This window comes from Urocampus carinirostris, chromosome 18 (assembly GCF_059441175.1).
Source record: "Urocampus carinirostris isolate Australia breed hairy pipefish chromosome 18, RoL_Ucar_1.0, whole genome shotgun sequence".
NCBI classification, from domain to species: Eukaryota; Metazoa; Chordata; class Actinopteri; order Syngnathiformes; family Syngnathidae; genus Urocampus; species Urocampus carinirostris.
The window spans coordinates 5,137,751-5,153,522 of record NC_142366.1 but is presented as its reverse complement, the minus strand read 5'-3'; the positions used below and the strand labels follow the sequence as shown (position 1 = coordinate 5,153,522).

General features: G+C 42.0%; 7 non-coding genes across 7 annotated transcripts; all 7 read left to right on the top strand.

Moving 5' to 3' along the window:
- The first annotated feature begins 1,027 nt into the window (after nt 1–1,027).
- Nucleotides 1,028–1,100, top strand: trnad-guc (transfer RNA aspartic acid (anticodon GUC)). Its single transcript has one exon. It is a non-coding gene; the product is annotated as a tRNA-Asp (tRNA).
- Nucleotides 1,101–4,394: 3,294 nt separating this feature from the next.
- trnad-guc (transfer RNA aspartic acid (anticodon GUC)) lies at nt 4,395–4,467 on the top strand. The gene has a single exon. It is a non-coding gene; the product is annotated as a tRNA-Asp (tRNA).
- A 2,761-nt stretch (nt 4,468–7,228) lies between these two features.
- On the top strand, nt 7,229–7,301 carry trnad-guc (transfer RNA aspartic acid (anticodon GUC)). The gene has a single exon. It is a non-coding gene; the product is annotated as a tRNA-Asp (tRNA).
- Nucleotides 7,302–9,903: 2,602 nt separating this feature from the next.
- trnad-guc (transfer RNA aspartic acid (anticodon GUC)) lies at nt 9,904–9,976 on the top strand. Its single transcript has one exon. It is a non-coding gene; the product is annotated as a tRNA-Asp (tRNA).
- Nucleotides 9,977–10,973: 997 nt separating this feature from the next.
- Nucleotides 10,974–11,046, top strand: trnad-guc (transfer RNA aspartic acid (anticodon GUC)). Its single transcript has one exon. It is a non-coding gene; the product is annotated as a tRNA-Asp (tRNA).
- Nucleotides 11,047–13,099: 2,053 nt separating this feature from the next.
- trnad-guc (transfer RNA aspartic acid (anticodon GUC)) lies at nt 13,100–13,172 on the top strand. The gene has a single exon. It is a non-coding gene; the product is annotated as a tRNA-Asp (tRNA).
- A 1,850-nt stretch (nt 13,173–15,022) lies between these two features.
- Nucleotides 15,023–15,095, top strand: trnad-guc (transfer RNA aspartic acid (anticodon GUC)). The gene has a single exon. It is a non-coding gene; the product is annotated as a tRNA-Asp (tRNA).
- Nucleotides 15,096–15,772: the final 677 nt, after the last annotated feature.

The window sequence follows — 15,772 nt, the reverse complement described above, 5'->3', positions numbered from 1 at the left end:
AGACCGAGTTTTTGATTCCCCGACGTGGAGATTGCTTTTTTTCTTCCTCGTTAATACTTCCTTTCCAGATTTGAGTTCAAATCCCTGAAATATCACCTCATATTAAGCACCATTAGCAGTCACAGCTGAGAGACATTGTACTGTTGAAGTTCTTTGGTTCCAGAGCGTGGTTCATGGTTAATCCTGGATACTAATGCCAGTAGCTGCAGTTGAAAAACTTTCAAGGAAGTGATTCTTTCCAGTACGTGTTTTTTAAAGCAGTTGTTTACCAGGTTAGTGGATAAATGACTAATCTATGTCTTGGTTTGATTTTTGGTCATACCTTTAGATCATGTCCTTATTTAGATGAGTTTTCACTTCACCAGTGATACGCCATGTCCAAACCTTGGTCACTACTGGTCCTTAGTGCTATTGGTATACACGTTCATCGTGCCATCTCTGTGGTTGGTGATTGCTAATCTAATTTGTGGTATGTCCAGCAAGATGTATCAGTCCTCGTTAGTATAGTGGATCAGTATCTCTGCCTGTTACGCGGGAGACCGGGGTTCGATTCCCCGACAGGGAGATTGTTTTTTTTCTTCCTTGTTAACACTTCCTTTCCAGATTCGAGTTCAAATCCTTGAAATATCACCTCATATTAAGCACCATTAGCAGTCACAGCTGAGAGACATTATATTGTTGAAGTTCTTTGGTTCCAGAGTGTGGTTCATGGTTAATACTGGATACTAATGCCAGTAGCTGCAGTTGAAAAACTTTCAAGGAAGTGATTCTTTCCAGTACGTGTTTTTTAAAGCAGTTGTTTACCAGGTTAGTGGTTAAATGACTAATCTATGTCTTGGTTTGATTTTTGGTCATACCTTTAGGTCATGTCCTAATTTAGATGAGTTTTCACTTCACCAGTGATACGCCACGTCCAAACCTTGGTCACTCCTGGTCCATCGTGCTAATGGTATACGCGCCCATCGTGCCATCTCTGTGGTTGGTGATTGCTATTCTAATTGGTGGTATGTCCAGCAAAGTGTATCAGTCCTCGTTAGTATAGTGGATCAGTATCTCCGCCTGTCACGCGGAAGACCGGGGTTCGATTCCCTGACGGGGAGGTTGCTTTTTTTCTTCCTCGTTAACACTTCCTTTCCAGATTTTAGTTCAAATCCCTGAAATATCACCTCATATTAAGCACCATTAGCAGTCACAGCTGAGAGACATTATATTGTTGAAGTTCTTTGGTTCCAGAGTGTGGTTCATGGTTAATCCTGGATACTAATGCCAGTAACTGCAGTTGCAAAACTTTCAAGAAAGTGATTCTTTCCAGGACGTGTTTTTAAAGCAGTTGTTTACCAGGTTAGTGGTTAAATGACTAATCTATGTCTTGGTTTGATTTTTGGTCAAACGTTTAGGTCATGTCCTTATTTAGATGAGTTTTCACTTCACCAGTGATACGCCACGTCCAAACCTTGGTCACTACTGGTCCATAGTGCTGTTGGTATACGCGTCCATTGTGTCATCTCTGTGGTTGGTTATTGCTAATCTATTTTGTGGTATGTAGAGTCAAATGTATCAGTCCTCGTTAGTATAGTGGATCAGTATCTCCGCCTGTCACGCGGAAGACTGGGGTTCGATTCCCTGATGGGGAGATTGCTTTTTTTTCTTCCTTGTTAACACTTCCTTTCCAGATTTGAGTTAAAATCCCTGAAATATCAACTCATATTAAGCACTATTAGCAGTCGCAGCTGAGAGACATTATATTGTTGAAGTTCTTTGGTTCCAGAGTGTGGTTCATGGTTAATCCTGGATACTAATGCCAGTAACTGCAGTTGCAAAACTTTCAAGAAAGTGATTCTTTCCAGGACGTGTTTTTAAAGAAGTTGTTTACCAGGTTAGTGGTTAAATGACTAATCTATGTCTTGGTTTGATTTTTGGTCATACGTTTAGGTCATGTCCTTATTTACATGAGTTTTCACTTCACCAGTGGTACGCCACGTCCAAACCTTGGTCACTACTGGTCCTTAGTGCTATTGGTATACACGTCCATCGTGCCATATCTGTGGTTGGTGATTGCTAATCTATTTTGTGGTATGTCCAGCAAAGTGTATCAGTCCTCGTTAGTATAGTGGATCAGTATCTCCGCCTGTCACGCGGAAGACCGGGGGTCGATTCCCTGACGGGGAGATTGCTTTTTTTCTTCCTCGTTAACACTTCCTTTCCAGATTTGAGTTCAAATCCCTGAAATATCACCTCATATTAAGCACCATTAGCAGTCACAGCTGAGAGACATTATGTTGTTGAAGTTCTTTGGTTCCAGAGTGTGGTTCATGGTTAATCCTGGATACTAATGCCAGTAACTGCAGTTGCAAAACTTTCAAGAAAGTGATTCTTTCCAGGACGTGTTTTTAAAGAAGTTGTTTACCAGGTTAGTGGTTAAATGACTAATCTATGTCTTGGTTTGATTTTTGGTCATACGTTTAGGTCATGTCCTTATTTACATGAGTTTTCACTTCACCAGTGATACGCCACGTACAAACCTTGGTCACTACTGGTCCTTCGTGCTATTGGTATACACGTCCATCGTGCCATATCTGTGGTTGGTGATTGCTAATCTATTTTGTGGTATGTCCAGCTAAGAATCAGTCCTCGATAGTATAGTGGATCAGTATCTCCGCCTGTCACGCGGAAGACCGGGGTTCGATTCCCCGACGGGGAGATTGCTTTTTTTTCTTCCTTGTTAACACTTTCTTTCCAGATTTGAGTTCAAATCCCTGATATAAAACCTCATATTAAGCACTATTAGCAGTCACAGCTGATAGACATTATATCGTTGAAGTTCTTTGGTTCCAGAGTGTGGTTCAAGGTTAATCCTGGATACTAATGCCAGTAGCTGCAGTTGTAAAACTTTCAAGAAAGTGATTCTTTCCAGGACGTGTTTTTAAAGCAGTTGTTTACCAGGTTAGTGGTTAAATGACTATTCTATGTCTTGGTTTGAGTTTTGGTCATACCTTTAGGTCATGTCCTAATTTAGATGAGTTTTCACTTCACCAGTGATACACCACATCCAAACCTTGGTCCCTCCTGGTCCATAGTGCTATTGGTCTACCTGTGCCAAACCACGTCCATCACCTGGCTGAGCTAGGTCTCGGATTGATTTATTTCGCAAACCTTTAGGTCATGTCTTAATTTAGATGAGTTTTCACTTCACCAGTGATACACCACGTCCAAACCTTGGTCACTCCTGGTCCATAGTGCTGTTGGTATACGCGTCCATTGTGTCATCTCTGTGGTTGGTTATTGCTAATCTATTTTGTGGTATGTAGAGTCAAATGTATCAGTCCTCGTTAGTATAGTGGATCAGTATCGCCGCCTGTCACGCGGAAGACCGAGGTTTTGATTCCCCGACGTGGAGATTGCTTTTTTTCTTCCTCGTTAATACTTCCTTTCCAGATTTGAGTTCAAATCCCTGAAATATCACCTCATATTAAGCACCATTACCAGTCACAGCTGAGAGACATTGTACTGTTGAAGTTCTTTGGTTCCAGAGCGTGGTTCATGGTTAATCCTGGATACTAATGCCAGTAGCTGCAGTTAAAAAACTTTCAAGGAAGTGATTCTTTCCAGTACGTGTTTTTTAAAGCAGTTGTTTACCAGGTTAGTGGATAAATGACTAATCTATGTCTTGGTTTGATTTTTGGTCATACCTTTAGATCATGTCCTTATTTAGATGAGTTTTCACTTCACCAGTGATACGCCATGTCCAAACCTTGGTCACTACTGGTCCTTAGTGCTATTGGTATGCACGTCCATCGTGCCATCTCTGTGGTTGGTGATTGCTAATCTAATTTGTGGTATGTCCAGCAAGGTGTATCAGTCCTCGTTAGTATAGTGGATCAGTATCTCTGCCTGTCACGCGGGAGACCGGGGTTCGATTCCCCGACAGGGAGATTGTTTTTTTTCTTCCTTGTTAACACTTCCTTTCCAGATTCGAGTTCAAATCCTTGAAATATCACCTCATATTAAGCACCATTAGCAGTCACAGCTGAGAGACATTATATTGTTGAAGTTCTTTGGTTCCAGAGTGTGGTTCATGGTTAATACTGGATACTAATGCCAGTAGCTGCAGTTGAAAAACTTTCAAGGAAGTGATTCTTTCCAGTACGTGTTTTTTAAAGCAGTTGTTTACCAGGTTAGTGGTTAAATGACTAATCTATGTCTTGGTTTGATTTTTGGTCATACCTTTAGGTCATGTCCTAATTTAGATGAGTTTTCACTTCACCAGTGATACGCCACGTCCAAACCTTGGTCACTCCTGGTCCATCGTGCTAATGGTATACGCGCCCATCGTGCCATCTCTGTGGTTGGTGATTGCTATTCTAATTGGTGGTATGTCCAGCAAAGTGTATCAGTCCTCGTTAGTATAGTGGATCAGTATCTCCGCCTGTCACGCGGAAGACCGGGGTTCGATTCCCTGACGGGGAGGTTGCTTTTTTTCTTCCTCGTTAACACTTCCTTTCCAGATTTTAGTTCAAATCCCTGAAATATCACCTCATATTAAGCACCATTAGCAGTCACAGCTGAGAGACATTATATTGTTGAAGTTCTTTGGTTCCAGAGTGTGGTTCAAGGTTAATCCTGGATACTAATGCCAGTAACTGCAGTTGCAAAACTTTCAAGAAAGTGATTCTTTCCAGGACGTGTTTTTAAAGCAGTTGTTTACCAGGTTAGTGGTTAAATGACTAATCTATGTCTTGGTTTGATTTTTGGTCAAACGTTTAGGTCATGTCCTTATTTAGATGAGTTTTCACTTCACCAGTGATACGCCACGTCCAAACCTTGGTCACTACTGGTCCATAGTGCTGTTGGTATACGCGTCCATTGTGTCATCTCTGTGGTTGGTTATTGCTAATCTATTTTGTGGTATGTAGAGTCAAATGTATCAGTCCTCGTTAGTATAGTGGATCAGTATCTCCGCCTGTCACGCGGAAGACTGGGGTTCGATTCCCTGATGGGGAGATTGCTTTTTTTTCTTCCTTGTTAACACTTCCTTTCCAGATTTGAGTTAAAATCCCTGAAATATCAACTCATATTAAGCACTATTAGCAGTCGCAGCTGAGAGACATTATATTGTTGAAGTTCTTTGGTTCCAGAGTGTGGTTCAAGGTTAATCCTGGATACTAATGCCAGTAGCTGCAGTTGTAAAACTTTCACGAAAGTGATTCATTCCAGGACGTGTTTTTAAAGCAGTTGTTTACCAGGTTAGTGGTTGAATGACTAATCTATGTCTTGGTTTGATTTTTGGTCATACCTTCAGGTCATGTCCTAATTTAGATGAGTTTTCACTTCACCAGTGATACGCCACGTCCAAACCTTGGTCACTCCTGGTCCATAGTGCTAATGGTATACGCGCCCATCGTGCCATCTCTGTGGTTGGTGATTGCTATTCTAATTGGTGGTATGTCCAGCAAAGTGTATCAGTTCTCGTTAGTATAGTGGATCAGTATCTTTCCGCCTGTCACGTGGAAGACCGGGGTTCGATTCCCCGACGGGGAGATTGCTTTTTTTCTTCCTCGTTAACTCTTCCTTTCCAGATTTGAGTTCAAATCCCTGAAATGTCACCTCAAATTAATCACCATTAGCAGTCACAGCTGAGAGGCATTGTACTTTTGAAGTTCTTTGGTTCCAGAGTGTGGTTCATGGTTAATCCTGGATACTAATGCCAGTAGCTGCAGTTGAAAAACTTTCAAGGAAGTGATTCTTTCCAGTACGTGTTTTTTAAAGCAGTTGTTTACCAGGTTAGTGGTTAAATGACAAATCTATGTCTTGGTTTGTATTTTGGTCATACCTTTAGGTCATGTCCTAATTTAGATGAGTTTTCACTTCACCAGTGATACGCCACGTCCAAACCTTGGTCACTCCTGGTCCATAGTGCTATTGGTATACGCGCCCATCGTGCCATCTCTGTGATTGGTGATTGCTAATCTATCTGGTGGAATGTCCAGCAAAGTGTATCAGTCCTCGTTAGTATGGTGGATCAGTATCTCCGCATGTCACGCGGAAGACCGGGGTTCGATCCCCTGACGGGGAGATTGCTTTTTTTCTTCCTCGTTAACACTTCCTTTCCAGATTTGAGTTAAAATTTCTGAAATAACACCTCATACTAAGCAGCATTAGCAGTCACAGCTGAGAGACATTGTACTGTTGAAGTTCTTTGGTTCCAGAGTGTGGTTCATGGTTAATCCTGGATACTAATGCCAGTAGCTGCAGTTGAAAAACTTTCAAGGAAGTGATTTTTTCCAGGACGTGTTTTTAAAGCAGTTGTTTACCATGTTAGTGGTTAAATGACTATTCTATGTCTTGGTTTGAGTTTTGGTCATACCTTTAGATCATGTCCTAATTTAGATGAGTTTTCACTTCACCAGTGATACACCACATCCAAACCTTGGTCCCTCCTGGTCCATAGTGCTATTGGTCTACCTGTGCCAAAACACGTCCATCACCTGGCTGAGCTAGGTCTCGGATTGATTTATTTCGCAAACCTTTAGGTCATGTCTTAATTTAGATGAGTTTTCACTTCACCAGTGATACACCACGTCCAAACCTTGGTCACTCCTGGTCCATAGTGCTGTTGGTATACGCGTCCATTGTGTCATCTCTGTGGTTGGTTATTGCTATTCTCTTTTGTGGTATGTAGAGTCAAATGTATCAGTCCTCGTTAGTATAGTGGATCAGTATCTCCGCCTGTCACGCGGAAGACCGGGGTTCGATTCCCCGACGGGTAGAATGCTTTTTTTCTTCCTTGTTAACACTTTCTTTCCAGATTTGAGTTCAAATCCCTGAAATATCACCTCATATTAAGCACTATTAGCAGTCACAGCTGAGAGACATTATATTGTTGAAGTTCTTTGGTTCCGGAGTGTGGTTCAAGGTTAATCCTGGATACTAATGCCAGTAGCTGCAGTTGTAAAACTTTCAAGAAAGTGATTCTTTCCAGGACGTGTTTTTAAAGCAGTTGTTTACCAGGTTAGTGGTTAAATGACTATTCTATGTCTCGGTTTGAGTTTTGGTCATACCTTTGGGTCATGTCCAAATTTAGATGAGTTTTCACTTAACCAGTGATACGCCACATCCAAACCTTGGTCACTCCTGGTCCATAGTGCTATTGGTATACGCGCCCATCGTGCCATCTCTGTGGTTGGCGATTGCTAGTCTCTTTGGTGGTATGTCCAGCAAAGTGTATCAGTCCTCGTTAGTATAGTGGATCAGTATCTCCGCCTGTCACGCGGAAGACCGGGGTTCGATTCCCCGACGGGGAGATTGCTTTTTTTTTCTTCCTCGTTAACACTTCCTTTCCAGATTTGAGTTCAAATCCCTGAAATAACACCTCATACTAAGAACCATTAGCAGTCACAGCTGAGAGACATTGTACTGTTGAAGTTCTTTGGTTCCAGAGTGTGGTTCAAGGTTAATCCTGGATACTAATGCCAGTAGCCACAGTTGTAAAACTTTCAAGAAAGTGATTCTTTCCAGGACGTGTTTTTAAAGCAGTTGTTTACCAGGTTAGTGGTTAAATGACTAATCTATGTCTTGGTTTGAGTTTTGGTCATACCTTTAGGTCATGTCCAAATTTAGATGAGTATTCACTTCACCAGTGATACGCCACGTCCAAACCTTGGTCACTCCTGGTCCATAGTGCTATTGGTATACGCGCCCATCGTGCCATCTCTGTGGTTGGTGATTGCTAGTCTATTTGGTGGTATGTCCATTAAAGTGTATCAGTCCTCGTTAGTATAGTGGATCAGTACCTTCGCCTGTCACGCGGAAGACTGGGGTCCGATTCCCTGACGGGGAGATTGCTTTTTTTCTTCCTCGTTAACACTTCCTTTCCAGATTTGAGTTAAAATCCCTGAAATATCACCTCATATTAAGCACTATTAGCAGTCACAGCTGAGAGACATTGTACTGTTGAAGTTCTTTGGTTCCAGAGTGTGGTTCAAGGTTAATCCTGGATACTAATGCCAGTAACTGCAGTTGCAAAACTTTCAAGAAAGTGATTCTTTCCAGGACGTGTTTTTAAAGCAGTTGTTTACCAGGTTAGTGGTTAAATGACTAATCTATGTCTTGGTTTGATTTTTGGTCATACCTTTAGGTCATGTCCTTATTTACATGAGTTTTCACTTCACCAGTGATACGCCACGTCCAAACCTTGGTCACTACTGGTCCATAGTGCTATTGGTATACACGTCCATCATGCACTCTCTGTGGTTGGTGATTGCTAATATAATTTGTGGTATGTCCAGTAAAGTGTATCAGTCCTCGTTAGTATAGTGGATCAGTATCTCCGCCTGTCACGCGGAAGTCCAGGGTTCGATTCCCCGACGGGGAGATTGCTTTTTTTCTTCCTCGTTAACACTTCCTTTCCAGATTTTAGTTCAAATCCCTGAAATATCACCTCATATTAAGCACCATTAGCAGTCACAGCTGAGAGACATTATAGTGTTGAAGTTCTTTGGTTCCAGAGTGTGGTTCATGGTTAATCCTGGATACTAATGCCAGTAACTGCAGTTGCAAAACTTTCAAGAAAGTGATTCTTTCCAGGACGTGTTTTTAAAGCAGTTGTTTACCAGGTTAGTGGTTAAATGACTATTCTATGTCTTGGTTTGAGTTTTGGTCATACCTTTATGGTCATGTCCTAATTTAGATGGGTTTTCACTTCACCAGTGATACGCCACGTCCAAACCTTGGTCACTCCTGGTCCATAGTGCTATTGGTATACGCGTCCATCGTGCCATCTCTGTGGTTGGTGACTGCTAATCTAATTTGTGGTATGTCCAGCAAAGTGTATCAGTCCTCGTTAGTGTAGTGGATTAGTATCTCCCCCTGTCACGCGGTAGACCGGGGTTCGATTCCCCGACGGGGAGATTGATTTTTTTCTTCCTTGTTAACACTTCCTTTCCAGATTTGAGTTAAAATCCCTGAAATATGACCTCATATTAAGCACCATTAGCAGTCACAGCTGAGAGACATTGTACTGTTGAAGTTCTTTGGTTCTAGAGTGTGGTTCATGGTTAATCCTGGATACTAATGCCAGTAGCTGCAATTGCAAAATTTTCAAGGAAGTGATTCTTTCCAGTACGTGTTTTTTAAAGCAGTTGTTTACCAGGTTAGTGGACAAATGACTAATCTATGTCTTGGTTTGATTTTTGGTCATACCTTTAGATCATGTCCTTATTTAGATGAGTTTTCACTTCACCAGTGATACGTCACGTCCAAACCTTGGTCACTACTGGTCCTTAGTGCTATTGGTATACACGTCCATTGTGCCATCTCTGTGGTTGGTGATTGCTAGTCTATTTTGTGGTATGTCCAGTAAAGTGTATCAGTCCTCGTTAGTATAGTGGATCAGTATCTCCGCCTGTCACGCGGAAGACCGGGGTTCGACTCCCCGACTGGGAGATTTCTTTTTTTCTTCCTCGTTAACACTTCCTTTCTAGATTTGAGTTCAAATCCCTGAAATAACACCTCATACTGAGCACCATTAGCAGTCACAGCTGAGAGACATTGTACTGTTGAAGTTCTTTGGTTCCAGAGTGTGGTTCATGAATAATCCTGGATACTAATGCCAGTAGCTGCAGTTGAAAAACTTTCAAGGAAGTGATTCTTTCCAGTACGTGTTTTTTAAAGCAGTTGTTTACCAGGTTAGTGGTTAATTGACTAATCTATGTCTTGGTTTGATTTTTGGTCATACCTTTAGGTCATGTCCTAATTTAGATGAGTTTTCACTTCACCAGTGATACGCCACGTCCAAACCTTGGTCACTCCTGGTCCATAGTGCTAATGGTATACGCGCCCATCGTGCCATCTCTGTGGTTGGTGATTGCTAGTCTATTTTGTGGTATGTCCAGTAAAGTGTATCAGTCCTCGTTAGTATAGTGGATCAGTATCTCCGCCTGTCGCGCGGAAGACCGGGGTTCGACTCCCCGACGGGGAGGTTTCTTTTTTTCTTCCTCGTTAACACTTCCTTTCCAGATTTGAGTTCAAATCCCTGAAATAACACCTCATACTGAGCACCATTAGCAGTCACAGCTGAGAGACATTGTACTGTTGAAGTTCTTTGGTTCCAGAGTGTGGTTCATGATTAATCCTGGATACTAATGCCAGTAGCTGCAATTGCAAAATTTTCAAGGAAGTGATTCTTTCCAGTACGTGTTTTTTAAAGCAGTTGTTTACCAGGTTAGTGGATAAATGACTAATCTATGTCTTGGTTTGATTTTTGGTCATACCTTTAGGTCATGTCCTAATTTAGATGAGTTTTCACTTCACCAGTGATACGCCACGTCCAAACCTTGGTCACTACTGGTCCTTAGTGCTATTGGTATACACGTCCATCGTGCCATCTCTGTGGTTGGTGATTGCTAATCTAATGTGTGGTATGTCCAGTAAAATGTTTCAGTCCTCGTTAGTATAGTGGATTATTATCTCCGCCCGTCATGCGGGAGACCGGGGTTCGATTCCCCGACGGGGAGATTTTTTTTTTTCTTCCTTGTTAACACTTCCTTTCCAGATTTGAGTTCAAATCCCTGAAATATCACCTCATATTAAGCACTATTAGCAATCATAGCTGAGAGACATTATATTGTTGAAGTTCTTTGGTTCCAGAGTGTGGTTCAAGGTTAATCCTGGATACTAATGCCAGTAGCTGCAGTTGTAAAACTTTCAAGAAAGTGATTCTTTCCAGGATGTGTTTTTAAAGCAGTTGTTTACCAGGTTAGTAGTTAAATGACTATTCTATGTCTTGATTTGAGTTTTGGTCATACCTTTATGGTCATGTCCTAATTGAGATGAGTTTTCACTTCACCAGTGATACGCCACGTCCAAACCTTGGTCACTGCTGGTCCATAGTGCTATTGGTGTACGCGTCCATCGTGCCATCTCTGTGGTTGGTGATTGCTAGTCTATTTTGTGGTATGTCCAGTAAAGTGTATCAGTCCTCGTTAGTATAGTGGATCAGTATCTCCGCCTGTCACGCGGAAGACCGGGGTTCGATTCCCCGACGGGGAGATTGCTTTTTTTCTTCCTCGTTAACACTTCCTTTCCAGATTTGAGTTCAAATCCCTGAAATAACACCTCATACTGAGCACCATTAGCAGTCACAGCTGAGAGACATTGTACTGTTGAAGTTCTTTGGTTCCAGAGTGTGGTTCATGGTTAATCCTGGATACTAATGCCAGTAGCTGCAATTGCAAAATTTTCAAGGAAGTGATTCTTTCCATTAAGTGTTTTTTAAAGCAGTTGTTTACCAGGTTAGTGGATAAATGACTAATCTATGTCTTGGTTTGATTTTTGGTCATACCTTTAGATCATGTCCTTATTTAGATGAGTTTTCACTTCACCAGTGATACGCCACGTCCAAACCTTGGTCACTACTGGTCCCTAGTGCTATTGGTATACACGTCCATCGTGCCATCTCTGTGGTTGGTGATTGCTAATCTATTTGGTGGTATGTCCAGCAAAGTGTATCAGTCCTCATTAGTATAGTGGAGCAGTATCTTTGTCTGTCATGCGGAAGACCGGGGTTCGATTCCCCGGCGGGGAGATTGCTTTTTTTCTTCCTCGTTAACACTTCCTTTCCAGATCGAGTTCAAATCCCTGAAATATCACCTCATATTAAGCACCATTAGCAGTCACAGCTGAGACACATTATATTGTTGAAGTTCTTTGGTTCCAGAGTGTGGTTCATGGTTAATCCTGGATACTATTGCCAGTAGCTGCAGTTGCAAAACTTTCAAGAAAGTGATTCTTTCCAGGACGTGTTTTTAAAGCAGTTGTTTACCAGATTAGTGGTTAAATGACTAATATATGTCTTGGTTTGAGTTTTGGTCATACCTTTAGGTCATGTCCTAATTTAGATGAGTTTTCACTTCACCAGTGATACACCACATCCAAACCTTGGTCACTCCTTGTCCATAGTGCTGTTGATATACGCGTCCATCGTGTCAGCTCTGTGGGTGGTTATTGCTAATCTCTTTTGTGGTATGTCCAGCAAAGTGTATCAGTCCTCTTCAGTATAGTGGATCAATATCTCCACCTGTCACGCGGAAGACCGGCGTTCGATACCCGAACAGGGAGAATGCTTCTTTTCTTTCTCGTTAACACTTCCTTTCCAGATTCGAGTTCAAATTCCTGAAATATCACCTCATATTAAGCACCATTAGCAGTCACAGCTGAGAGACATTGTACTGTTGAAGTTCTTTGGTTCCAGAGTGTGCTTCAAGGTTAATCCTGGATACTAATGCCAGTAGCTGCAGTTGTAAAACTTTCAAGAAAGTGATTCTTTCCAGGACGTGTTTTTAAAGCAGTTGTTTACCAGGTTAGTGGTTAAATGACTATTCTATGTCTCGGTTTGAGTTTTGGTCATACCTTTAGGTCATGTCCAAATTTAGATGAGTTTTCACTTAACCAGTGATACGCCACGTCCAAACCTTGGTCACTCCTGGTCCATAGTGCTAATGGTATACGCGCCCATCGTGCCATCTCTGTGGTTGGTGATTGCTAGTCTATTTTGTGGTATGTCCGGTAAAGTGTGTTAGTATAGTGGATCAGTATCTCTGCCTGTCACGCGGAAGACCGGGGTTCGATTCCCCGACGGGGAGATTGCTTTTTTTCTTCCTCGTTAACTCTTCCTTTCCAGATTTGAGTTCAAATCCCTGAAATATCACCTCATATTAAGCACCATTAGGAATCACAGCTGAGAGACATTGTACTGTTGAAGTTCTTTGGTTCCAGAGTGTGGTTCAAGGTTAATCCTGGATACTAATGCCAGTAGCTGCAGTCGTAAAACTTTGAAGAAAGTGATTCTTTCCAGGACGTGTGTTTAAAGCAGTTGTTTACCAGGTTAGTGGTTAAATGACTAATCTATGTCTTGGTTTGATTTTTGGTCATACCTTTAGGTCATGTCCTTATTTAGATGAGTTTTCACTTCACCAGTGATGCGCCACGTCCAAACCTTGGTCACTACTGGTCCATAGTGCTATTGGTATACACGTCCGTCATGCCATCTCTGTGGTTGGTGATTGCTAATATAATTTGTGGTATGTCCAGTAAAATGTATCAGTCCTCGTTAGTATAGTGGATCAGTATCTCCGCCTGTCACGCGGAAGACCGGGGTTCGATTCCCCGACGGGGAGATTGCTTTTTTTCTTCCTCGTTAACACTTCCTTTCCAGATTTTAGTTCAAATCCCTGAAATATCACCTCATATTAAGCACCATTAGCAGTCACAGCTGAGAGACATTATAGTGTTGAAGTTCTTTGGTTCCAGAGTGTGGTTCATGGTTAATCCTGGATACTAATGCCAGTAGCTGCAATTGCAAAATTTTCAAGGAAGTGATTCTTTCCAGTACGTGTTTTTAAAAGCAGTTGTTTACCAGGTTAGTGGTTAAGTGACTAATCTATGTCTTGGTTTGATTTTTGGTCATACCTTTAGGTCATGTCCTTATTTAGATGAGTTTTCACTTCACCAGTGATACGCCACGTCCAAACCTTGGTCACTACTGGTCCTTAGTGCTATTGGTATACACGTCCATCGTGCCATCTCTGTGGTTGGTGATTGCTAATCTATTTTGTGGTATGTCCAGCAAGGTGTATCAGTCCTCGTCAGTATAGGGGATCAGTATCTCCGCCTGTCACGCGGAAGACCGGGGTTCGATTCCCCGACGGGGAGATTGCTTTTTTTCTTCCTCGTTAACTCTTCCTTTCCAGATTTGAGTTCAAATCCCTGAAATAACACCTCATACTGAGCACCATTTGCAGTCACAGCTGAGAGACATTGTACTGTTGAAGTTCTTTGGTTCCAGAGTGTGGTTCATGGTTAATCCTGGATACTATTGCCAGTAGCTGCAGTTGCAAAACTTTCAAGAAAGTGATTCTTTCCAGGACGTGTTTATAAAGCAGTTGTTTACCAGATTAGTGGTTAAATGACTAATATATGTCTTGGTTTGAGTTTTGGTCATACCTTTAGGTCATGTCCTAATTTAGATGAGTTTTCACTTCACCAGTGATACGCCACGTCCAAACCTTGGTCACTCCTGGTCCATAGTGCTATTGGTCTACCTGTGCTACACCACATCCATTACCTGCCTGAGCTATGTCTTGGATAGGATAATTTCGCATACCTTTGGGTCATGTCTTAATTTAGATGAGTTTTCACTTCACCAGTGATACACCACGTCCAAACCTTGGTCACTCCTTGTCCATAGTGCTGTTGATATACGCGTCCATCGTGCCATCTCTGTGGTTGGTGATTGCTAGTCTATTTGGTGGTATGTCCAGCAAAGTGTATCAGTCCTCGTTAGTATAGTGGATCAGTATCTCCGCCTGTCACGCGGAAGACCGGGGTCCGATTCCCTGACGGGGAGATTGCTTTTTTTCTTCCTCGTTAACACTTCCTTTCCAGATTTGAGTTAAAATCCCTGAAATAACACCTCATACTAAGCAGCATTAGCAGTCACAGCTGAGAGACATTGTACTGTTGAAGTTCTTTGGTTCCAGAGTGTGGTTCATGGTTAATCCTGGATACTAATGCCAGTAGCTGCAGTTGAAAAACTTTCAAGGAAGTGATTATTTCCAGGACGTGTTTTTAAAGCAGTTGTTTACCATGTTAGTGGTTAAATGACTATTCTATGTCTTGGTTTGAGTTTTGGTCATACCTTTAGATCATGTCCTAATTTAGATGAGTTTTCACTTCACCAGTGATACACCACATCCAAACCTTGGTCCCTCCTGGTCCATAGTGCTATTGGTCTACCTGTGCCAAAACACGTCCATCACCTGGCTGAGCTAGGTCTCGGATTGATTTATTTCGCAAACCTTTAGGTCATGTCTTAATTTAGATGAGTTTTCACTTCACCAGTGATACACCACGTCCAAACCTTGGTCACTCCTGGTCCATAGTGCTGTTGGTATACGCGTCCATTGTGTCATCTCTGTGGTTGGTTATTGCTAATGTCTTTTGTGGTATGTAGAGTCAAATGTATCAGTCCTCGTTAGTATAGTGGATCAGTATCTCCGCCTGTCACGTGGAAGACCGGGGTTCGATTCCCCGACGGGGAGAATGCTTTTTTTCTTCCTTGTTAACACTTTCTTTCCAGATTTGAGTTCAAATCCCTGAAATATCACCTCATATTAAGCACTATTAGCAGTCACAGCTGAGAGACATTATATTGTTGAAGTTCTTTGGTTCCAGAGTGTGGTTCAAGGTTAATCCTGGATACTAATGCCAGTAGCTGCAGTTGTAAAACTTTCAAGAAAGTGATTCTTTCAAGGACGTGTTTTTAAAGCAGTTGTTTACCAGGTTAGTGGTTAAATGACTATTCTATGTCTCGGTTTGAGTTTTGGTCATACCTTTAGGTCATGTCCAAATTTAGATGAGTTTTCACTTAACCAGTGATACGCCACATCCAAACCTTGGTCACTCCTGGTCCATAGTGCTATTGGTATACGCGCCCATCGTGCCATCTCTGTGGTTGGTGATTGCTAGTCTCTTTGGTGGTATGTCCAGCAAAGTGTATCAGTCCTCGTTAGTATAGTGGATAAGTATCTCCGCCTGTCACGCGGAAGACCGGAGTATGATTCCCCGACGGGGAGAATGCTTTTTTCTTCCTCGTTAACACTTCCTTCCCAGATTCGAGTTCAAATCCCTGAAATATCACCTCATATTAAGCACCATTAGCAGTCACAGCTGAGAGACATTGTACTGTTGAAGTTCTTTGGTTCCAGAGTGTGGTTCA